This window comes from Ranitomeya variabilis, chromosome 2 (genome assembly GCF_051348905.1).
Source record: "Ranitomeya variabilis isolate aRanVar5 chromosome 2, aRanVar5.hap1, whole genome shotgun sequence".
NCBI lineage: Eukaryota > Metazoa > Chordata > Amphibia > Anura > Dendrobatidae > Ranitomeya > Ranitomeya variabilis.
Window position 1 is genome coordinate 251613950 of NC_135233.1, and position 25057 is coordinate 251639006.

At 47.5% G+C, this 25057-nt stretch overlaps 1 protein-coding gene and 2 long non-coding RNA genes across 4 annotated transcripts in view; 2 read left to right on the forward strand and 1 right to left on the reverse strand.

Annotated features, from left to right (window-relative positions):
* LOC143805358 (histo-blood group ABO system transferase-like) overlaps positions 1-25057 on the reverse strand; it is a 133357-nt gene that overhangs the window by 19874 nt on the left and 88426 nt on the right. The window lies entirely within an intron of this gene.
* LOC143805360 (uncharacterized) overlaps positions 1-25057 on the forward strand; it is a 43215-nt gene that overhangs the window by 14234 nt on the left and 3924 nt on the right. The gene's annotated exons all lie outside the window — the stretch shown is intronic.
* LOC143805359 (uncharacterized) lies at positions 22212-24751 on the forward strand. Its single transcript, XR_013221226.1, has 2 exons — positions 22212-22249; positions 22750-24751. It is a non-coding gene; the product is annotated as an uncharacterized LOC143805359 (long non-coding RNA).

The window sequence follows — 25057 nt, forward strand, 5'->3', positions numbered from 1 at the left end:
AGGGGGAAAAAATAAAACCCAGAAAAGAGACCTTCTGAACTCCAAATAGGCACTTAGACCCCTTCACAAATAAAGCATTATCACGAAGGATCTGGAATACCATCCTGACCTGCTTCACATGAGACTCCCAATCATCGGAAAAAATCAAAATATCATCCAAATACACAATCATGAATTTATCAAGATAATTGCGGAAAATATCATGCACGAAGGACTGAAATACAGAAGGAGCATTAGAAGGCCCGAAAGGCATCACAAGGTATTCAAAATGGCCTTCGGGCGTATTAAATGCAGTTTTCCATTCGTCACCCTGTTTAATACGAACAAGATTATATGCCCCTCGAAGGTCAATCTTAGTAAACCAATTAGCCCCCTTAATCCGAGCAAACAAATCAGAAAGCAAAGGTAAAAGATATTGGAATTTGACCGTGATCTTATTAAGAAGGCGATAATCAATACAGGGTCTCAAGGAGCCATCCTTCTTGGCAACAAAAAAGAATCCCGCTCCCAATGGTGACGAAGACGGCCGAATATGCCCCTTCTCCAAAGACTCCTTGATATAACTCCGCATGGCGGCATGCTCTGGCACAGACAGATTGAAAAGTCGGCCCTTAGGGAACTTACAGTCAGGAATCAAGTTAATAGCACAATCACAGTCCCTATGTGGAGGAAGGGAACTGGACTTGGGCTCATCAAATACATCCTGGAAATCCGACAAAAACTCGGGGACTTCAGAAGAGGGGGAAGAGGAAATTGAAATCAAAGGAACGTCATAATGTACCCCTTGACAACCCCAACTAGTCACAGACATAGATTTCCAATCCAGCACTGGATTATGTTCCTGTAACCATGGAAAACCCAGTACAACAACAGCATGCAAGTTATGCAACACCAGAAAACGGCAATCTTCCTGATGTGCTGGAGCCATGCACATGGTCAGCTGAGTCCAATACTGAGGTTTATTCTTGGCTAACGGTGTAACATCAATGCCCCTCAAAGGAATAGGGCTCTGCAAAGGCTGCAAGGAAAAACCACAGTGCCTGGTGAATTCCAAGTCCATTAAGTTCAGGGCAGCGCCTGAATCGACAAATGCCATGACAGAAAAGGACGATAATGAGCAAATCAGGGTCACAGATAAGAGAAATTTAGGCTGTACAGTACTGATGGTAACAGACCTAGCGACCCTCTTAGTACGCTTAGGGCAATCCAAAATAACATGAGCAGAATCACCACAGTAAAAACACAGCCTATTCTGACGTCTGAATCCCTGCCGTTCTGCTCTAGTCAAAATCCTATCACATTGCATAGGCTCAGGACTCCGCTCAGAGGACACTGCCATATGGTGCACAACTTTGCGCTCGCGCAGGCGCCGATCAATCTGAATGGCTAGAGACATAGATTCGCTCAAACCAGCAGGCGTGGGGAACCCCACCATAACATCTTTAAGGGCTTCAGAAAGACCCTTTCTGAAAATTGCCGCCAGAGCATCCTCATTCCATTTAGTGAGCACAGACCATTTTCTAAATTTCTGGCAGTATAATTCTGCCGCTTCCTGACCCTGACATAGGGCCAACAAGGTCTTTTCTGCATGATCCACAGAATTAGGTTCGTCATACAATAATCCGAGCGCTTGAAAAAAAGTGTCTACATTAAGCAATGCCGGATCCCCTGATTCAAGGGAGAATGCCCAGTCCTGAGGGTCACCACGCAGCAGAGAGATGACGATTTTAACCTGCTAAATGGGATCACCAGAGGAACGGGGTTTCAAAGCAAAAAACAATTTGCAGTTATTTTTAAAGTTCAAAAACTTGGATCTGTTCCCAAAAAACAAATCAGGAGTAGGAATTCTAGGCTCTAAAGCCAGAGTCTGGACAACATAATCTTGGATACTCTGTACCCTTGCAGCAAGTTGATCCACACGAGAAAATAAACCCTGAATATCCATGCCAGCGCCAAAATCCTGAACCACCCAGAGATTAAGAGGAAAAAAGACTGTCATGGTTCTCAATGGCAAGAGAACTACTGAAAAACATAAATCAGGACTAGCTCTTGGATGATGGCATCTAGAGCTGACCGTGAGCTAAACCTACCGCACAACAAACAGTGGCCGGGTAGCGTGCCTACGTTATATCCCTAGACGCCCAGCGCCAGCCGGAGGACTAACTAACCCTGGCAGAGGAAAAACAGGCCTGGCTTACCTCTAGCGGAAATTCCCCAAAAAGGTGACAGAAGCCCCCCACATGTATTGACGGTGAGTTCAGAGGGAAAAGACATACGTAGTATGAAGGCAGGTTCAGCAAAGCGAGGTCCACTTACTAGATAGTAGGAAAATAGAAAAGGGAACTTCACGGTCAGCTGAAAACCCTATTCAAAAGACCATCCTGAAATTACTTTAAACTCAAGTCTCAACTCATGAGACTGGAGTGGTAATTTCAGCTCACAAGAGCTTCCAGCTACAGAAATATAACAGAACTGTGAACTGGAACAAAAATGCAAAAACAATACTCAGGACAAAAGTCCAACTTAGCTGATCAGATGACTAGGAGCAGGAACATGCAACAGAAAGCTCTGGTTACATTGATGACCGGCAAGGCAATGACTGAGCAGCAAGGCTAAATAGGAACTCCCATATCCAGGAGGAAACAGGTGAACAGAGAAAATGAGGACAAGTCCAGTACCACCAGTGACCACCGGGGGAGCCCAAAACCAAATTCACAACAGTACCCCCCCCTTAAGGAGGGGGCACCGAACCCTCACAAGAACCCCGGGGGCGATCAGGATGAGCCCTATGAAAGGCACGGACCAAATCAGAGGCATGAACATCAGAGGCTGTCACCCAAGAATTATCCTCCTGACCGTAACCCTTCCACTTGACCAAATACTGAAGTTTCCGTCTGGAAACACGGGAGTCCAGGATCTTCTCCACGACGTACTCCAACTCACCCTCAACCAACACCGGAGCAGGCGGCTCAACGGAAGGCACAACCGGTACCTCATACCTGCGCAATAATGACCGATGGAAGACATTATGAATAGAAAAAGATGCAGGGAGTTCTAATCGAAAGGACACAGGGTTAAGAATCTCCAAAATCTTATACGGGCCGATGAACCGAGGCTTAAACTTAGGGGAAGAAACCCTCATAGGGACAAAACGGGAAGACAACCACACCAAGTCCCCAACGTGAAGATGAGGACCAACACGACGACGGCGGTTGGCAAAACGCTGAGTTTTCTCCTGAGACAACTCCAAATTGTCCATCACCTGCCCCCAAATCCGATGCAACCTATCCACCACAGCATCCACTCCAGGACAATCCGAAGACTCCACCTGACCGGAAGAAAAACGAGGATGAAACCCCGAATTGCAAAAAAATGGCGAAACCAAAGTGGCAGAACTAGCCCAATTATTGAGGGCAAACTCCGCCAACGGCAAAAAGGCAACCCAGTCATCCTGATCCGCTGACACAAAACACCTCAAATAAGTCTCCAATGTCTGATTAGTTCGCTCGGTCTGGCCATTAGTCTGGGGATGGAACGCAGACGAAAACGACAAATCAATGCCCATCCTAGCACAGAACGCCCGCCAAAATCTAGACACGAACTGAGTCCCCCTGTCAGAAACGATATTCTCCGGAATGCCATGCAAGCGAACCACATTCTGAAAAAACAGAGGAACCAACTCGGATGAGGAAGGCAATTTAGGCAAGGGAACCAAATGAACCATCTTAGAGAAACGGTCACACACCACCCAGATGACAGACATTTTCTGAGAAACAGGGAGATCAGAAATAAAATCCATAGAGATGTGGGTCCAAGGCCTCTTAGGAATAGGCAAGGATAACAACAATCCACTGGCCCGAGAACAACAAGGCTTGGCCCGAGCACAAACATCACAAGACTGCACAAAAACTCGTACATCTCGAGACAGGGAAGGCCACCAGAAGGACCTAGCCACCAAATCCCTGGTACCAAAGATTCCAGGATGACCTGCCAACGCCGAAGAATGAACCTCCGAGATGACTCTACTGGTCCAATCATCGGGAACAAACAGTCTACCAGGCGGGCATCGATCAGGTCTATCCGCCTGAAACTCCTGCAAGGCCCGTCGCAGGTCCGGGGAGACAGCAGACAATATTACACCATCCTTAAGAATACCAGTAGGCTCAGAATCACCAGGGGAATCAGGCTCAAAACTCCTAGAAAGGGCATCCGCCTTCACATTTTTAGTACCCGGTAGGTATGAAACCACAAAATTAAATCGAGAGAAAAACAACGACCAGCGCGCCTGTTTAGGATTCAGGCGCCTGGCAGACTCAAGATAAATCAAATTTTTGTGATCGGTCAATACCACCACCTGATGTCTGGCCCCCTCGAGCCAATGACGCCACTCCTCAAAAGCCCACTTCATGGCCAAAAGCTCCCGATTACCAACATCATAATTTCGCTCCGCAGGCGAAAACTTTCGAGAAAAGAAAGCACAAGGTCTCATCACGGAGCAGTCGGAACTTTTCTGCGACAAAACTGCCCCCGCTCCAATCTCGGAAGCGTCGACCTCAACCTGAAAAGGAAGAGTAACATCAGGCTGACGCAACACAGGGGCAGAAGAAAAGCGGTGCTTAAGCTCCCGAAAGGCCTCCACAGCAGCAGGGGACCAATCAGCAACATCAGTACCCTTCTTGGTCAAATCAGTCAAAGGTTTAGCAACATCAGAAAAACCAGTAATAAATCGACGATAAAAATTAGCAAAGCCTAAAAATTTCTGAAGGCTTTTAAGAGAAGAAGGCTGCGTCCAATCACAAATAGCCCGAACCTTGACAGGGTCCATCTCAATGGACGAGGGGGAAAAAATGTACCCCAAAAAAGAAATTTTTTGGACCCCAAAAACACACTTAGAACCCTTCACACACAAGGAATTAGACCGCAAAACCTGAAAAACCCTCCTGACCTGTTGGACATGAGAGTCCCAGTCATCCGAAAAAATCAAAATATCATCCAGATACACAATCATAAACTTATCCAGGTATTCACGAAAAATGTCATGCATAAAGGATTGAAAAACCGAAGGGGCATTTGAAAGACCAAAAGGCATTACTAGATACTCAAAGTGGCCCTCGGGCGTATTAAATGCGGTTTTCCACTCATCCCCCTGTTTAATTCGCACTAAATTATACGCCCCACGGAGATCAATCTTAGAGAACCACTTAGCCCCCTTTATTCGAGCAAACAAATCAGTCAGCAGTGGCAGAGGATACTGATATTTGACTGTGATCTTATTCAAAAGTCGATAATCAATACACGGCCTCAAAGAGCCATCTTTTTTAGATACAAAGAAAAAACCGGCTCCTAAGGGAGAGGAAGATGGACGAATATGTCCCTTTTCCAGGGAATCCTTAATATATTCTCGCATAGCAGCATGTTCAGGCACAGATAGATTAAATAAACGACCCTTTGGAAATTTACTGCCCGGAATCAGATCTATGGTACAATCGCAATCTCTGTGAGGAGGTAGTGAACCAAGCTTAGGCTCCTCAAAAACATCACGATAATCAGACAAAAACTCCGGAATCTCAGAGGGAATGGATGACGAAATGGAAACCAAAGGTACGTCCCCATGAGCCCCCTGACATCCCCAGCTTAACACAGACATTGCTTTCCAGTCAAGGACTGGATTATGGGCTTGCAGCCATGGCAATCCAAGTACCAGAACATCATGTAGATTGTACAACACAAGGAAGCGAATCGTCTCCTGATGGTCTGGATTCATACGCATAGTCACTTGTGTCCAGTATTGTGGTTTATTACTAGCCAATGGCGTAGAGTCAATACCCTTCAGAGGTATAGGAACTTCCAGAGGCTCTAAATTAAACCCACTGCGCCTGGCAAAGGACCAATCCATAAGACTCAAAGCGGCGCCAGAGTCAACATAGGCGTCCGCGGTAATTGACGACAAAGAACAAATCAAGGTCACAGATAAAATAAACTTAGACTGCAAGGTGCCAATTGAAATAGACTTATCAACTTTTTTGTACGTTTAGAGCATGCTGATATAACATGAGTTGAATCACCACAATAGAAGCACAACCCATTCTTTCGCCTAAAATTCTGCCGTTCGCTTCTGGACAGAATTCTATCACATTGCATATTCTCTGGCGCCTTCTCAGGAGACACCGCCAAATGGTGCACAGGTTTGCGCTCCCGCAAACGCCGATCAATCTGAATAGCCATTGTCATGGACTCATTCAGACCTGTAGGCACAGGGAACCCCACCATAACATCTTTAACGGCATCAGAGAGACCCTCTCTGAAATTCGCCGCCAAGGCACACTCATTCCACTGAGTAAGCACAGACCATTTGCGAATTTTTTGGCAGTATATTTCAGCTTCCTCTTGCCCTTGAGATAGGGCCATCAAGGCTTTTTCAGCCTGAATCTCTGAATTAGGTTCCTCATAAAGCAACCCCAAAGCCAGAAAAAACGCATCCATATTGAGCAACGCAGGATCCCCTGGTGCCAATGCAAATGCCCAATCCTGAGGGTCATTCCGCAGCAAGGAAATTACAATCCTGACCTACTGTGCGGGGTCTCCAGCGGAGCGAGATCTCAAAGACAGAAACAACTTACAATTATTTTTGAAATTCTGAAAACGAGATCTATCCCCGGAGAAAAATTCTGGTAAAAGAATTCTAGGTTCAGATACAGGAGCATGAATAACAAAATCCTGTAAATTTTGAACCTTCATAGAAAGATTATTCAAACCAGTAGCCAGACTCTGAGGATCCATTTTAATTAGGTGAGATCAGAGCCATTCAAGGGTTAGAAGGAGAGAGAGACAAAGGCTGCAGTATAAGCAGAAATGCTAAAGAGCCAACTAATGAGCAAGCTCAGAAAAAAAAAAAAAAAAATCTGCAGACTTCTTTTTCTCTCCTTTCTTCTGCCAATAGTTTTAACACGGGCCGGTCATACTGTCATGGTTCTCAATGGCAAGAGAACTACTGAAAAACATAAATCAGGACTAGCTCTTGGATGATGGCATCTAGAGCTGACCGTGAGCTAAACCTACCGCACAACAAACAGTGGCCGGGTAGCGTGCCTACGTTATATCCCTAGACGCCCAGCGCCAGCCGGAGGACTAACTAACCCTGGCAGAGGAAAAACAGGCCTGGCTTACCTCTAGCGGAAATTCCCCAAAAAGGTGACAGAAGCCCCCCACATGTATTGACGGTGAGTTCAGAGGGAAAAGACATACGTAGTATGAAGGCAGGTTCAGCAAAGCGAGGTCCACTTACTAGATAGTAGGAAAATAGAAAAGGGAACTTCACGGTCAGCTGAAAACCCTATTCAAAAGACCATCCTGAAATTACTTTAAACTCAAGTCTCAACTCATGAGACTGGAGTGGTAATTTCAGCTCACAAGAGCTTCCAGCTACAGAAATATAACAGAACTGTGAACTGGAACAAAAATGCAAAAACAATACTCAGGACAAAAGTCCAACTTAGCTGATCAGATGACTAGGAGCAGGAACATGCAACAGAAAGCTCTGGTTACATTGATGACCGGCAAGGCAATGACTGAGCAGCAAGGCTAAATAGGAACTCCCATATCCAGGAGGAAACAGGTGAACAGAGAAAATGAGGACAAGTCCAGTACCACCAGTGACCACCGGGGGAGCCCAAAACCAAATTCACAACAAAAGACAAAACAGACTGCGGAAAAAAAAATGGCTCAGAATTTTTTTTTCCTTCTTTTGAGATGCATTTAATTCATTTTTGGCCAGTTGTACTGTTATGAACTGGTGGTTTAGGAGCAACATGGGACGTGCTCTGGAGGAGATGGTACCTGTACTGACCGCAGTTCCTGAGCTTAACACAACACTAGAAGTAGCCGTGGGGATGTTCCTGTCACTCCCTAGACACCTCGTCACAGCCGGAGGACTAACTACCCCTAAAGATAGAAACAGGAAAGCTATCTTGCCTCAGAGAAAATTCCCAAAGGACAGACAGCCCCCCACAAATATTGACTGTGAGTGGAGAGGGAAATGACATACACAGAATGAAACTAGGATGTAGCAAAGGAGGCCAATCTAGCTAGATAGATAGAACAGGACAGAATACTGTGCGGTCAGTATAAAAATACTAGAAAAATCCACCACAGAGTTTACAAAAATCTCCACACCTGACTAAAGATGTGGAGGGTAAATCTGCTTTCCAGAGCTTCCAGCTTTACTGAATAAATCCATGCTGACAAGCTGGACAAGAAAAAACATAGAATGTGCTGAACGATTAAGTCCACAAAATGTGGACAGCAAAAGAACAAGCAGGAACTTATCTTTGCTGAACTGGTCAGAATATCAGGGAAATCCAAGCAGAGAAGTGAATCCAACCAGGAACCATTGACAACTGGCACTGGCTGAAGGATAGAGCCAGGCTATATAGCCGAGCTAGAATAGACGATCAGTGGAAGCAGCTGCTGACTGCTAAATCCAAGGAGCAGCAGTACCACTTAAAACCACCGGAGGGAGCCCAAGAGCAGAACTCACAAAAGTGCCACTTACAACCACCGGAGGGAGCCCAAGAGCGGAAATCACAACATGCAACCCTGTGTCCTCATTATTCATCGCGACTTGCACCACGCACCACCATCACAACTTTCATTGGACGCCCCTTAGCAGGGTCACGGACCGGGTTTAGCCACCGTGACAACCCCAGGATGGAGACAGAGAGGCCTGGTACCGAGTACCCCGCGGCCCTGCGTCTGGGGGTGCTCCATATGTAATAGTGGATAAATTAATCAGTAATGAATCAAATCTTAGTGAATGATAATAATAATGAAAGACCATCAATTTGATAATATGATAAATCATAAAGTGCATGTGCAAGAAAACATTCCCAATTGATAAGGCTGCATTGTATATATAATTAATAAAAAAAAAAAAAAAAGGTGTATGATGCTGAAAATTAATCTAAAATAAAGTCAATTAGCTAGGATGAAAGATATCACAATAATCGTCCTATTACCAGTGTAAAGAGATATGTACCAACCAGTCTGAGACTCCAATTGACCCCTGCTCACACCACTCCAACGCACGTTTCGCTGCTCTGCCGCTTCGTCGTGATTTTTACTAAAAATGAATACATTTTATTAAATTTGGCTTTGAATATTTTGTTTTGGGGTAATAAATGATACCTAGCCCTGACCTATTCAAGCGCGCTTTGAAAACCCATCTCTTCAAACAAGCCTACCACATCAACTACTCAGTAAACTAACTTTGCCCTGTTCCCTCCTTCCAAATATTATTCTGAATCTGCACCCTACTATTCATCTGTCTCCACACCCTCCATGCACATGATAACTGCACTTGATGCTTGACTATTGCACTTAAACACACGGGCTGATGACCGGATCATGCAGCTTTATATGAAAATCCCTATTTATTATAATTGCCAGATCTGAAATAACAAGCACTTTTCACCTATTGTGTCCCTCCATTTCCTTGTAGATTGTAAGCTTGCGAGCAGGGACCTCACCCCTAATGTCACTGTTTAAATTGTCTTAACTTGTATTGAATTTATTGTCTGTACATGTCCCCACTTAATTGTAAAGTGCTGTGGAATATGTTGGCGCTATATAAATAAAAATTATTATTATTGTCCGGAGTTGGAGGCCAGAGAACTGGAAGCAGCGACCCCCCCCTGGAGGCGGCCACGCCGGAAATGGAGTATGGGCCAGAATGCGCAGCTACAGCGGCAGAGGGATCCAACAGTTACGGGACTGATGCGGCTATGATGATGGAGCAGGGAGCGGTGAGTGTACCTTGGCCCCTGACCCCAGAGGGTTGGATTGTACCTCGGCGCCAAACCATGGAAAGCAGGCCCACGTCCAGTAACATCTCGTCCCTCAGCACATCCTGATTCCATCAAACGGCGGACGGCTCCTTCCCATCCCCCAGGCAGGCCGCCTGGATTGAAGAGATGATACAGTTGAAAAAGCAGCGGGAGAAGGAGGTGTGGGCGGAGCTGCGCAGACTGGGAAGGGGCACTACGGCTGGACGTCACACCAGTGAGCAGCTGGTGTACACGGAGGTGGACCGGGGCTACGGTTTCATACAGGGGACGGACACCAACGCAAAAGTCTACATAAATGCCACCTCTGTGAAATTTGGCAGACTATGGCAGGAGGGAGATTGGGTCAATTTTTACAAGGATGGCCCTCACAGACATGCTGTGGCCATGAGGCTGCGGTTAGGAGATTAGTTAGAGCTTGTGCGAGGCCGGAACAGGCTCAGTCGGCTCCCCATTCCCTGGCCACTGCCCAGCCAGGCCCTGCCTCTGCCATGTCCAGGCAACCCATGACATTTGTGGCTGCAGTCATCAGCCTGAACCTGGGTATAGAGCCCGAAAGCCGACAAAGCGGCACAGGACGTGTGCCGCTTAACTATGTATTGTTCTTTGAATTTCACTAGTGCTGGTTGCACAATTTGCTAATAACGGGACTGTCACGGGATCCTTCTCCGGTACCACACAATCAACAGAGCCAGCGAAGAGTGAACAATCCCAAGACCTTTATTTAGGCAAAAATACGTAAGGTCCATATACGATCCACCACACAAAGGATAAAATAGTCCAGAACACGAATGCAGTTCAGTAACAGGAGATAAAAGTCCAACAATCCAGCAGACAGAGGATAGCATAGTCCATATACTCTTCTTTCTCTTTGATATGCTGTGAACCCATCATCATTCCACACAGGACTGATCTGTGTGTCACCTCCCTGATATTTACAAGTCCCTCTCCTCATTCACAGGTTAGGGGGTGGGTCGCAGAGGCTCATTGTTTCAACAAGCTAGTTCAATATGTCATTAGCATATTAGCAAACAACATTATTCACTGACCCTGTGGAGAGATAACAGTACAGGACTGTGGGGGCTGATATCAGATGGCAAATAACAGCAATTCATCAATTGGCAAATAACTCCTCCTACAAGAGAACACCATGATAATCAGTAAAATATAAATATACACAAAATGATACCCACATAACATATCCCACCATCACAACCTTTCCCCCCTCATAATAAGTGAGCACGCCATGAGGCCTACACAGACCTCTGGCCTGCTCATTTTAGTCCACATTGCTCAATAGTTTATAGTTCCTTGTACAGTGGCAGGGGTTGCTATAATCATGAGCACTTGTCCATAAATTCCTGGGTCCTGGCTTTATAGTCATACCAGGCTTTTTGACTAGACTGGGCCGTTCGCTCATGTTCATTAGCCAAGGTAGCTAGCTGGGCGAGAGAGTTTCTGAACTCTTGAACATAGGGAATGATGGGCGTTCCGATATCTGTGATATCTCCCTCCAATTGTTCTTTCAGAAGAGTGAGAGGCCCACGGACCTTCTGCTCCCACAAAATAACTTTGTAACTCCCCAATGTCATTTCCAAGTAGGATATCTGCTGGAAGTCCTCCCATAACTCCAACCAACACAGTTTTTCTCCAAAACCATAATCCAAACGTACCAAAGCTCGCTGTATATATTTGTTGACACCCCCCACCAGGACAATGGGAATTCCCGGGCCCTGGTGAATTGCCTCGGGTCGAACCACACGGGGGTCAGCAATAGTCAGGAATGCCCTCGTGTCTCTAAATCCCGACACTTTGTATCCATCAATTAAGACATCCTGCAGGTGGCAATGCCGTTGCTCTGTATTACTGATGGACAAAGGCTGGAGTCCGTACACTCCAGGAGGGGTATCAATGGTGCCGTGGTCGGTGGTCCACTCTGGTGGGGGTGGTGGTAGCTCTTCCTCAGGCGGGATGGAGTGCACAAGATGTACTGGATGAGGTGGGGCTGCATGGGGCTCCCTCCGAATCCGTGAGAGACAGCCAGACTGCAAATGTCCAGGTTGCCCACACCCATAACATCTCCTCTCTGTGATACCCCCAGGTCGTGGTCAGAACTGTTGGGGCCCAGGATTGTGAGGCATGATTGTCATCGGCTTGCGACTAGGTGGAAGGGCAGATATAATCAGAGGGGGATGGGGTGCGGGAGAAGGCCGTGGTTCAATGTCCAGAAGCCTCCTCCATTGCGGTCAGATAGTAAGGGCTTCATCGGCCAAGGCTGCAGCTCTATCCACGGTGCACGGCATGCGCTCCCGGACCCATTCCCGTACCTCTGCGGGGCATTTGGCAAGAAATTGTTCTGTAAGGAACGCCTGTATAACATCTTCCACAGTAAAGGCGTTTTCTGCTTCCAGCCATCTCCGACATGCCTGGGACAACTTATGTGCATACATACTAAACGATCCCCCCGTAGTGCATGGGAGGTCTCGGAACTTGGCCCTATATGAGTCTGGGGTGATAGCATGGTAATCCAAGATAGTCTGCTTTACAATGTTATAATCTCTATTCTGCTATGAGTCACTGGTTCAGTAAGCCTCCGCCATGCTGCCGTCCAGGAGTCCCACTAACAAACGCATCCAGCCAGAGTGGGGCACCTCCATCACAGCACACTGCTGCTCAAAGTCCTTGAAGAACCCCTCCACATCTCCGGAAGCCTCATCAAATGGCTTAAACTCTGTCCGGGTGATACGTACAGGCTCCCGCATCGTTGGGTTTACATTCCACACTGCGTTATTCCCTCTTTCAAGCTCCATTGCTTCTTGTCTCCGTTGTGACCGGCGGGCAGCCTCCTCCTTGTACTCCTGAGAGTAATTTCTTCTTGTACCACACCACCCACTGGCTTTTTGGGGTGGGGGTCCTTGTCTCCAGTGCTCATCCTTCAAACATATGGGAGGAGGTGGCCAGGCTGGCACCCACCAGTGGGTCAATTAAGGCCTCTTTAGTCAGTTCCTGGTAGTTCAGACCCAGGTCTCTGGCTCTCTCCTGTAAACTGGATGCAGTCCAATTTCTGTACTCACTCTGTGGATGGTTCTCCATTACGTTATGCTCTGTTGATCCCACTGCTGCCACCAGTTGTCACGGGGTCCTTGTCCGGTACCACACAATCAACATAGCCAGCAAAGAGTGAACAATCCCAAGACCTTTATTTAGACAAAAATACAAAAGGTCAATATACGATCCACCACACAAAGGATATAATAGTCCAGAACACAAATGCAGTTCAGTAACAGGATAAAAGTCCAACAATCCAGCAGACAGAGGATAGCATAGTCCATATACTCTTCTTTCTCTCTGATATACTGTGAACCCATCATCATTCCACACAGGACTGATCTGTGTCACCTCCCTGATATTTACAAGTCCCTCTCCTCATTCACAGGTTAGGGGGGTGGGTCCCAGGGGCTCATTGTTTCAACAAGCTAGTTCAATATGTCATTAAGCATATTAGCAAACAACATTATTCACTGACCCTATGGAGTGGACTGTGGGGGCTGATATCAGATGGCAAATAACAGCAATTCATCAATTGGCAAATAACTCATCCTACAAGAGAACACCATGATAATCAGTAAAATATAAATATACACAAAATGATACCCACATAACATATCCCACCATCACAGGGACTGTTTGGCATCCCTGTAGACAAAGGAGCCCTGGAGCACTAAAGTTAAGTGCAGTGTGGCCGGATCGGGCCACGATGGAACGGTGAGGAGAATTGAGAAGCGGTGTTTTCTTTTTCCCCTCCCCAAGTTTCCCCTCCCCAAGTTTTTTGTTGTGCCTGTTGTGCTTCTCCTGCTGATTGGCAGGACGCTAAACCCCAAGGGGGTACATGCCCATAGTCTGAGTATGAACTGTGTGCATAGCTGCTAAAAATGACTGCGTGGTAAGCAAGTGCAGCACACACCATTCATAAAGGGGCCGTACCTCACACAAAGGAGGGGGGAAGCCCTCAAGGACTGAAGGTGCTGTTTGGAGGACTAAGTAGCAGGCACCTGTTAAGAGAAAATGGACTCCTATGTGGCATAAAAAGACTTTGCTCACATTGGGCTGGTGGCTTGTCTACATCTTTTGTGTATTTGCCTCCCTGTGTGGAGTATTTCTTTGTACATATTAAAATTTTATTCTTTACTTGGTCAGGGATGAATGTAAGAGGTGTACCGGAACCGCACGATGCTCCACTCCCTTTCCTCATGTTATTACCTTGTTCGTTTGATTGTATATATGCATGATGCTGCTATGTGTATATATATATCTATGTGTTGTGTAAAAAGAGACAGTGCAGTTATAGGTTTAGCCACCAGAGGGAGGCATAGTAGAATAGGAATAGGAGTTTAGTATAACAAATAGTTAACGTAGGAGGGGCCAGCTGTGGGTAAGATAGGAGTATCTGCTTATTTGAGTTCAGTAGGGCCAGAGAGCACAGACAGCCCAGGAGGGCCAGAGAGCACAGACAGCCCAGGAGGGCCAGAGAGCCCAGGCAGTCCTGTAGGGCCCTAGAGTCCTGGGCAGCACAGTCAGCTCCGTAACATTCAAGCTAGAAGCTCAGTCGTCCAAGGCCAGCAGGCCAGAAATTGCAGCAGCACAGGATAGCAAGTGGTTCTATTATGTGGCAGCTTACTACGTGGGCAGATGCCCTGATATCTGGTTCGAAACAGACAGGGGAACTCCTAAAAGTAGTGAAGCTGGACAGGGAGGACACTGCGGTCCCGGACAAGACGACATAACCCGGGAACATGGTGAAGGATATGAGGGGGAGCACAGGGAAAGTGAAGGATGTAAACCGCGTGGAACCCTATGTTGATGCTGTAATTGATTTGGACGAGCCCAGGATGGAAACCAGTAAAATTATTCATTTAAAGTTGGAACTGGACTCTGTCTCTATTTGTGTGCAGTCGTCAGGAGTGAGCCTGCAACAGACCACAGGTGACCCTGATGGTTCGGAGAATGGAGAGACAGGTACGCTGACAAAGAGACATTGTTTTCATGTGGCGGGAGACCAGGGCATGATTGAGCAATATATGTCAGCCATGACTATGGCCCTGGCCCCCCTCACAGGTGCACTAAAAAATTGTTTAACTGCTGTGCATGGGGGGTTATTTGTAAGGCTTACTTGCATTTGTGGCTTGGATATGTGGACAAAACAAGCTGGGAACTCAAACAAAGAATTGGTGATTCTGTTGGTGACATTGTACAGAAGATGCTTGCCTAGCAAGATGTGATCGAGAAACACGAAGGACTATGCTCCTCATTGAATTTCATGGGTATTGTCAAAGTTGAAATACCTCTAAGATAAAGCGACTGCGGCTGATCCTACTATATACAAGATAGATTTTTTTTTACCTAACTATAGTGACACCTCTAGGTTTAAATGAACATTGCAAAGTATTGGCTATTTTATTTTCCCTTTAAGGTAAGGAGAGATATCTAAGGGTTCTTTAGGTAGAGATGACATGGACTGGGGGCACCATTATGCAAATATTTAGGGTGTCAATCCCTTTGTCCAGGTAGGGAGTCTTTTTTTTTCAGAGCTTTCTTATGGATAGTTAACCTTCCTATCCCCTACCTGCTCCTACCCCACGGAGACTAATTTAGTCTGTGTTTTAGGTGGGCTCGAGGAAAGTCTTGAATTACTTACTTACTAGCAATAATAAATCCATCCAGTTAGAGGAACTAATTATTGATGGTCCAACTTTCATCTCTTGTGACTATATCTATATTACTTTTTGCCTGATTTGTTGCAAAGTTGGTTTAGCCAAGAGTTCTCAACCCAGATGTGAATATTTTGATCTGTGGGTTAACAGTAAAGCCTTCAGAGACACTATTTAAGAGGAGGACTGTTATTTATTATGCGTATATACTGCCATCATGTTTAACAGCGCATTGGGGCTCACAATCTAAATACCTTATCAGTATGTCTTTGGAGTGTGGGATGAAACCAGAAAACCCAGAGGAGAACATATAAACTACTTGCAGATGTTATCCTTGGTGGGATATGAACCCAGGACCCCAGTGCTGCAAAGCAATTTCATGGGGATATCATGATAGACAGGGGCCAAAAGACAGCAGAGTCTTGTTATATGTATATCTGCGCTGGTAGAACTGCTTCACCTTTTAAGTAGCAATACAGGTTTCCCTTGCTCTGTTATTGCAAGGGTTAAAATACTACAGAGAAAGTAGCACAAATAGGGTTTTATCTAACATACAATTAGAATTCTTAACCAGATTGTACTAACCTGATTTACGATTTAAAAAGCATTTTTAAATCCTTTGTATAGCTGCTGTGGATCCACGGGTCATAAAACCGTACCGCTGTGTATGGAAGACGTCAAATCTCATCGATTTATTCAAACATGTGATTTTTATTCACGTTTGAATAAATTTCTGAGGTTTGACATCTTCCATACACAGCAGTGTGGGAGACATCCACAAATTATTCCTATCTTCATTGCAAGGGTTAATCAGTTCTGTTTATCTCTGGAGCTCTCCATCCTGAGTTGTCTCTGCTGTTCTTGTTTGCTACTCTTGAGTCGCCCGCCAGGGCCGTGGGGTACTCGGTACCGGGTCCGGTGTTCACAGGGGGATGTCATGGTGGCTGCGACCCTGTCCGTGGCCCTGGGCACCCATGTTAAAGGGAAAGGTCTTTGTGAGGTTACTAAGGAGAGGAAGGAAAGTGGACCCACTGGACCGTGATGACGATCCCCTCACGGACGAGCTGACCAGGTGGACCGCCCCCTATACAGGGAGTGTTAGGGGCAGGCCCGTGAGGGACTACCACCACGGAAGCTGGGGAAGCACAATAGAACAGCAAAGGGTAAAAGAGGAACCAGACCGAAGGAAGAGGGAGAAACACAGGGCTATGGTGACACAGGACTGATGGGACTGAGAGGGCAGGAGGACCGGCAACACAGGGACGGCAGGAGGACCGGCAACACAGGGACGGCAGGAGGACCGGCAACACAGGGACTGCAGGAGGACCGGCAACACAGGGACGGCAGGAGGACCGGCAACACAGGGACTGCAGGAGGACCGGCAACACAGGGACGGCAGGAGGACCGGCAACACAGGGACGGCAGGAGGACCGGCAACACAGGGACTGCAGGAGGACCGGCAACACAGGGACGGCAGGAGGACCGGCAACACAGGGACTGAGCAAAGAAGGGGCCAAGAGCACTAGCATAGCACAAGTGATCTACAGGCACAGAGAGGCGGACGGAAGCTGCTTACATACCAGGACAGCGAGGCACTTCCGGGTGAGGGTCCTCCAGGAAGAGAGAGAGGAGAGAAGGAGTGTCGCCAGGAAGGTTAGAGGTGCACGCGCGCAGTGCTGAATCTGGCGTGCGCGTGCACCCGATGAGCAGCAGAACCCAGACAGCCTGCAGGGAGGAGACATGGAGAAGAGGACGCCGCAGGAGAGGAGGCGTGCCGAGACGCTGAAGACAGGTGAGCATGAGGCGGCAGCGGCGTAACAGTCTTTAAAGGGAATAAAGCTTATGTTCGTGATGCCACCTGTGGTATTCGGTCAGTGGGGACCGACGCTGCTTTAAGGGGTCCGCTGGGGTGATGTTATGGCAGCTAGATGGTATACCTTCCCACAGGTGAAGTGTATCCCCAGGGCTTCCCAGTGTATAGATGGTAGAATGGTGATAGGTGCAGTAAGGAACGAGGACACAGGTTTGCAGTCTCTTTACCTCGTTTACTGAAGACTTCAGCAGCCACAGTCCAGGGCACTGGATCACAGGGTAGGCAAGGTCCGGCCGGTTTGGAGGCAAGTCCAGAGTCCCCTTATCCAGGTGGAAAATAGAAGCCTTCCTTTGCGCTGTAGTGGTGTAGTCCCTTACTGCTAGAAGCTTCACATAAGGTCCTCACAGATGTTATCTCTCTCTCTCTGTCCCCTGGGTAGGATAGGACATAACCCATATGACTGGTGACTTGATCCTGTTTATAGGATCTCTTAGATGATCCGGCTCTGAAGAGTGTCACCGTGCCTCCTGGGTGTTGGGTCGGACAGGGAACTTGAAGTTCAGCTGTCCTGCCGGTCTCTGATGTAAGGCGTGGAGGTCCTTACAACCTCGGTGTACCGTCTACCGGATTTCAGAAGGAGGCAGCCTGCTCGGGGCTGGTCCCCCTCTGGTGTCCTCTCCTGTGCTTCCTCTCCTGCACGCTCACTGCAATCAATTCTGCTTTCTAAATGTCTCTTTCCAGGAGCTCTAGCACTGCGGCATACACAGCTCCGTAAACCCTCTGTCCTCCTCAGACTGCTGTCTGGAACTCTCTAACTTTCCCTACAGACTACCAGTTATATATATATGGGGAGTCACCTAGTAAATAGGATCAAAGCTCCCCCTGGTGGCCTGGAGTGTGAATGTGTTGCATGTTTGTGGCACCTGGTTACAATTATCCTTTCTTGCCTCCAAACGTAGCATCACTCTCCCTGTGAGGAAAGCGACATTACTGTGACGACCAGGACCCTGGGGTGCCACACTCTCTTCTGGTATATATGCTCACCTCTTTGCACTTGTGAGATGCCAGTCATAGATAACAACTACCTGGTTTGGAGTTGGAGGAGTGTGCTGAGTTTGGAGCAGCCGTTTGAAGTTGTATCAAGAGATATCTGCATGAAGTTGGTTTACATGTGTTTCTTCTTATCCTTATTACCAGTTAGATTCCCTTCCCATCTCTTTCCCTATATTCCACTCATTTGTTTGTATTTTTGTATGATTGCTGTTTTCTTTTATCCCTGCCTGTATTCCCTCTGTGTCTTGCTATCCTACTCACTAGTCAGGGTGATACTCAAAGTAAGACAGGGATTGGAACGTGATTGCCGCATGGGGTGAAAGAACCTGTCTATGTGTAATAGGGTGCAGGGTTGCGTATGTCACCACGGAACAGACAGACCAACTGTTGGACGGGATTTATTAACAGGGGCAAAATTCTCCTCACAGGGAGTAAACAGGGGGTTAATAGAGGTAAAACAATAGTAAACAGTTAAACGGAAACGAAAGGGTTAACGAGTGTTCTTGTAACTTATCAGTCCAGGGAGGTCCTGACTGAAGGGTCCTTTTCCCAATGTGGATCCAGTCACCAGCAGGGCTTGAGATTCTGAAGTCTCTTCTGTGTCTCCTGGAAGGTCCGGGGTTAAGTCTCTCTGCAATCTGTTCTTCGCAAAGTGAAAGTGAAACCAGGAAATAGCACAGTCTCCGTCGCTGCTGCCAGGAGTCTTTCTCTGTAATAACGATGTCACACACACTGGACAGTTACTTATCACACTCAGGAATCTTTGCTTGTGACTGCGGTCACCAGGGCTGCACTGAGTCACTGTCTCTGCACTGTCAGGGGAAGAGTCTTCTCAGATTATGGAGGCTTCCAAATCTACACCCCAACATCCAGCCTTCACTCTGGTGGGTATCTCAGCCTCAGTGCCCTCACGGGGAGCACTCTGTCATGGGGAGCGCGGCGCTGCAGCCTGCTTTCTCTCTGGCACGCTGTCCCCTCTCTCGTGCGCTCTCTCTCCCGCACTTTTCTGACCACTCCCCTCTCTTTTCCCAGCAGTCAACCTGTCCCCTCTGTCCAGGGCAGAAAACCTTCCCCCCAACAACCCAGCTGTCTGGCTAAGTGGTTCCAGGCAAGGAGCAGGGAAAGCAACCTCCTTACATTCCCCCTCTCTTAAAGCTCGCCATTCCACGGGCGAGGACTCTTCGTGCTTCTCTTTCTTCTTTGGAGGGGAGTCAGATACCTGCGATTCTCGCATCTCCTTCTGCCTTTCTTCTTGTAGATACTCCAAGACTAAATGGTTTAGGAGCTGCTCATCAGTCAGGTTGAGATATGCTTTCTCTGCGTCATCAACAACTGCTGTCTTCTTCTTTTTCTTCTTCTTCTTCTTAACTTTGCCGCTAGCAGATGTCTGCGTAGATGATTCATCCTCCTCCTTGTCGTTATCGTAAACTTTAGGGACTTCTTGTTCAGGCTCCTCAGTTTGGGGGCTTAGTACACGCAATTCTTCTCCATAGCTCCCCCTCTCTTTGACAGGAGCATTCTTGTCAAACCTTGAGTCAGATGAATAAAGACCATGCAGGCCGGACTCTTTGTCATCTGCGCCGGGCTCTGCGGACATCACTTCCCAGGGCTTCTCAACCACACGCCCTGTCTCACACAGCTGTTCCATTTCCCCTGTCCGATCAGAAACTGGTGAGCTGACAGCCAGCACATTCTTCACCTCAGGGGACGACATCAGTGGTTCCTCCTTCTCATCGGCTCGGACCTTGAAAATGAGTGTCGCAGGAACACTTGGCACCTTCTCTCCTTCTTCAGGAACTCGTGCTGGACAGGGTAGTAAAGCACTTTGGGGGTCTTCTCGGGTGAACGTTACTTTCTTCCCGCTGGACTGAGTCTCACCAACAAAACCTTCAGACCCAGGCTGTAGATTCACCAGGTTCGCCTTTACGTGTTGGGATAGCGCAGTCATTTCACCAGAGATGCCTGACACCTTCTCCACCTCTCCTTGGCGTCCGACATTGTGGTACTGTCTTGCCCTAGGTGGAACTCTTCTCTTCCTGCCGTACCATTCCCTCCAGGGGCGTCGTTCCCTCCAGTTAGCAGGACCCTCAGAGGGGTGAGCGGATCTCTGCCACCGCTCTTCTCGGGTAGGGCAATTTCTGGACATGTGTCCCACCTTTCTGCACGTCCAGCACTCACGTCTGCGTCTGTCTGGAGGGTGCTTCAGTCTGGATCGTTGACCTCGGCGGGGAACACCTCTCATCTGCGGTTGCTCTTCACCCCAGGATACAGAGTTACACTCTGGGGCCACCACCGAAGCCTTCTTCATGCTGCGCACCTCTCCTCTAACTCTTTCTGACGGCTCCCACACGTTACCTCGGGGTATGCCGCTAGTCCCCAAAACGGCAGTAAGGGCTTTCCCCAGACTCTCAATCTCTTCCCAGATTCTTCTTATCTTCAGCTGGGAATCTCGGGTCCACATCGCCTCCTCTGCATTTTGACTGGGTGCTCCGCAGTTGTAGCATCTAGGCAGTCTTCTTCGCCGAGCGGCACTAGTCTCACTTTGGAGGGCGGTTTCTGCAGCAGGGATCTTCTTATATTCAGCCACCTCCTCACAGACTCGCTTAAGCTCCTTCTTCAAGTCTTCTACCCATTGAGGGGCTGTTACCTCCCTGCTCCATACCTTTCCCACTGGCACTACCACCCCTTGCTCTTGCTCGCGTGTGCGTGCCTCACTCCCGACCTCAGAGAAAGTCATATCTAGCTTTACACGCATGCGCTCTCGCAGGGCCTGTTTCATCAATACATCTCGCAAGCCTGTCACCAGTTGGTCTCGCAGTACAACGTCAATTGACCCCACACCTATGCCGTCCTTCCGTATAATGGCAGTATGAAGCTCCTGCAGCGCGTTCATATATTGCGTCACGGTCTCCCCCTCTCTTTGTACCCGCCGGAACAGTCGCATGCGCAGCTCCCCTACGTCAGTGGGGTCCCCATGCGTCTCCTCAAGTATACGTAATACTTTGTCCAGGGTATCTCTTGCCTGCGGGGGTCTTAGCATAACAGTCCCGTGCATCCCCCTCTAGGGCCATCACAGCTATTTCCGCCTGCAGAGCCGGTGTCATAGGATGCATCCGCATCATCCCTCGGATGCGCTCTGTCCAACCCCACAGCATGACATTACTCCCTGAAAATTTTGGCAGGTTAGCTAACATGGCTCCCAGGGAGATGCTAGACCTGGGGCCTCCCTCAACTGCTTGGTCTGCCCCTTCCGCGCTACCGTGTGACGTCCTGCCGACTACGCCAAGTGTAATAGGGTGCAGGGTTGCGTATGTCACCACGGAACAGACAGACCAACTGTTGGAGGGGATTTATTAACAGGGGCAAAATTCTCCTCACAGGGAGTAAACAGGGGGTTAATAGAGGTAAAACAATAGTAAACAGTTAAACGGAAATGAAAGGGTTAACGAGTGTTCTTGTAACTTATCAGTCCAGGGAGGTCCTGACTGAAGGGTCCTTTTCCCAATGTGGATCCAGTCACCAGCAGGGCTTGAGATTCTGAAGTCTCTTCTGTGTCTCCTGGAAGGTCCGGGGTTAAGTCTCTCTGCAATCTGTTCTTCGCAAAGTGAAAGTGAAACCAGGAAATAGCACAGTCTCCGTCGCTGCTGCCAGGAGTCTTTCTCTGTAATAACGATGTCACACACACTGGACAGTTACTTATCACACTCAGGGATCTTTGCTTGTGACTGCGGTCACCAGGGCTGCACTGAGTCACTGTCTCTGCACTGTCAGGGGAAGAGTCTTCTCAGATTATGGAGGCTTCCAAATCTACACCCCAACATCCAGCCTTCACTCTGGTGGGTATCTCAGCCTCAGTGCCCTCACGGGGAGCACTCTGTCATGGGGAGCGCGGCGCTGCAGCCTGCTTTCTCTCTGGCACGCTGTCCCCTCTCTCGCGCTCTCTCTCCCGCACTTTTCTGACCACTCTCCTCTCTTTTCCCAGCAGTCAACCTGTCCCCTCTGTCCAGGGCAGAAAACCTTCCCCCCAACAACCCAGCTGTCTGGCTAAGTGGTTCCAGGCAAGGAGCAGGGAAAGCAACCTCCTTACATTTGGACGCCAGGGGAGCTCAGGGTGAAGCAGGGCAAGAATCAGGGGTGACCCCTTGCTTCCTTCCCTAGTGGCAGAGCTCCCTTTCCCATCTGTCTTGCCGTGCGCCGTCTTGCTTCCATCAGAAGCGTGACCGCAACAGTGCTAACCACTTAACCACTGAGAGCCGCTGTCCCACCTGGTCTAAGTTCAGCATCCTTAATTATCCATGATTCATACAAGTAATGAGGCATTTGCTTGTGTATCCAGTACTACAGCATGAGCACTTCATCAAGGAGTGGTTTGCTTTATTCGTCAAGCTCACCTGAAGAATCCTAACAGAAAGACGGAGAAGAGAATGTTGAGGAGAGCCATAAGATCAAATACTTAATTAACCTCAACACATAAGGTAATTGAGAGAAATAACCCATAACATGTATTGTTTAACCTTACATAAGTTTTCCTCAGACAAAGTAAGACACTTAAGATGGCTGCCATCTCCTATACCAGAGCCATGCGGTCTGGTATCCAAGATGAACAATGAAGACACTTAAGATGGCTGCCATTTCCTGTTTTAGCAGACCATGCGGTCTGGTATCCAAGACGACGCCCACACTGATGACCTCATGGATCCACCCACAGCGACGCCCACTCTGATGACCTCACGGACCAACCCACCTTTATGACCTCATGGATCCGCCCATGGACTTGCTCATGCCCAACCCACTAACCAATGGAATACATCCGATCACTCCCATTTTAGAGCTAACCGAGCCCCCTTACAGGAGATATATAACATTGTGTTTTCACTAATAAATCCCTTCTTGGAGCTGAGCCACACATTGATCAAGGAGAGTTACAGCTGACTGTGTCTGGTGTATTTCTTTAGTGCACATGATCAATATCCATTAGGCCAGGAGTAGGCAACTAGAGAATTGAACATTTATATTAATTGTTCAACCCTAATATTTGGCCGCCCAACCTGGGGCCAGCAGAGGAAGAGCCCTGAACCCTGAAAACCGGCGAGTGGAACGGCTGGATGCACTAAGTACCCCGAATCTGGAGACTGATCACCTCCTTAACAGAACACGGTAAGTCTGCTGATTTTTATAATCTGTAGTCTTTACCTGTGTCCTTCGGGGTATCCTGTGCAGATTGCCTGACCGTGTCCGGTTTCCTTGGTATCTGTAAGACGGCAGAAAGGGTATCTCCGCTGCTGGTCATTTAATTGCAAGAACCGTCACATGTTTTTAGTTGCCTACTGCCTGTTACATGTTGTGAAGGGGGGAGATGACTACTAGTTAAAGAGAAGTATTGTGTAAGGACAGACAAAAGCAGGTTTCTAAGAAAGAAAAAAAAAAACAAAAAAACAAGTGTTTACAGAGGGCTAGAGGCAAGTGATAAAACATGAAAAACAGGTTTTTTTTTTACAGAAGGAGATGGCTGGTAGTTAGGAAAAGCATGTGGAGAACGGGATAAGCAGGTTTTGTTTTTAAAGAAGGAAAGCAAGCAAGTGTAGATAATAAAAATATTTTTTGTCTGTGGTATACGGTTGTCGCCTGTGATAAGATTTTCAGTTCTGTACAAGAGAGACTAGGACCTGGAGTAATTGACTCGGCCTAGGGGGGCCCGGTAAATCTTGGAGCAATTGGCTCAGTTCGGGCATAATAAATTGTGTAGCGGCTCATTGAAACTTGGAGCAATTGGCTCAGTTTGAGCCAATTAAATTTATAGTTTTTCTTTTTTTTTGCCCCGTGACATCGAGTAATTGACTCTGCACGGGGACCGGTAAGTTAGGGAGCAATTTGACAAAGTAGGGAATAATTGGTTTGTAAAGTACGGAGCACGGAAGTCAGACAGGGACCACGTGACAAGAAGCAATAGGAACTGGGTACTGCAGACTCAGTTCCCTTTAGAATCTCAGGTTTGAGTCATCTCCCCCGTCTTATTGTTTGTTTGGTGTTTGTTATCTTGATAGATAGATATATATACTGTATATCTATAGAAAGATGGAGAAATTAATGCAGTTCTGCCGTATGGGCACTAAGCCAAATTCAGATGGCAAGTTAGAATCATGCACATTAGTGGAAATTGTGTGGAATGCCAGAAGGGGGGATGGTTACAGCCCCTGGAGAGGAAGATTGTCTTAGAGAAAAAAAAAAAAAAAAGAAAGAAAGAAAAAGGTATCCTAGAAGATAATGGATTGTTGTCTATTGCTAGGGCAGGAGAAAGAGTCTCTGAAAGTCTGTATTTAAAGAAAAAAAAATAAAAATAAATAAAAATTGGAAATTGGGTAGAAGAGAAAAGGAATAGAAAGAATAGAGTTTTGAGTTGTGTATTACAAAAATATATCCTGTGAGCGGCCACCACCGTAAAATGGTGGCTCAGAGCCATGTGGTAAATGTAATGGTGGCCATTTTGTTAATGGCGAATGTGTTAAATGTGATAGCAGCCAAAATGGTGGCCCAGAGCCATGTGGTAAATGTAATGGCGGCCATTTTGTTAATGGCGAATGTGTTAAATGTGATAGCAGCCAAAATGGTGGCCCAGAGCCATGTGGTAAATGTAATGGCGGCCA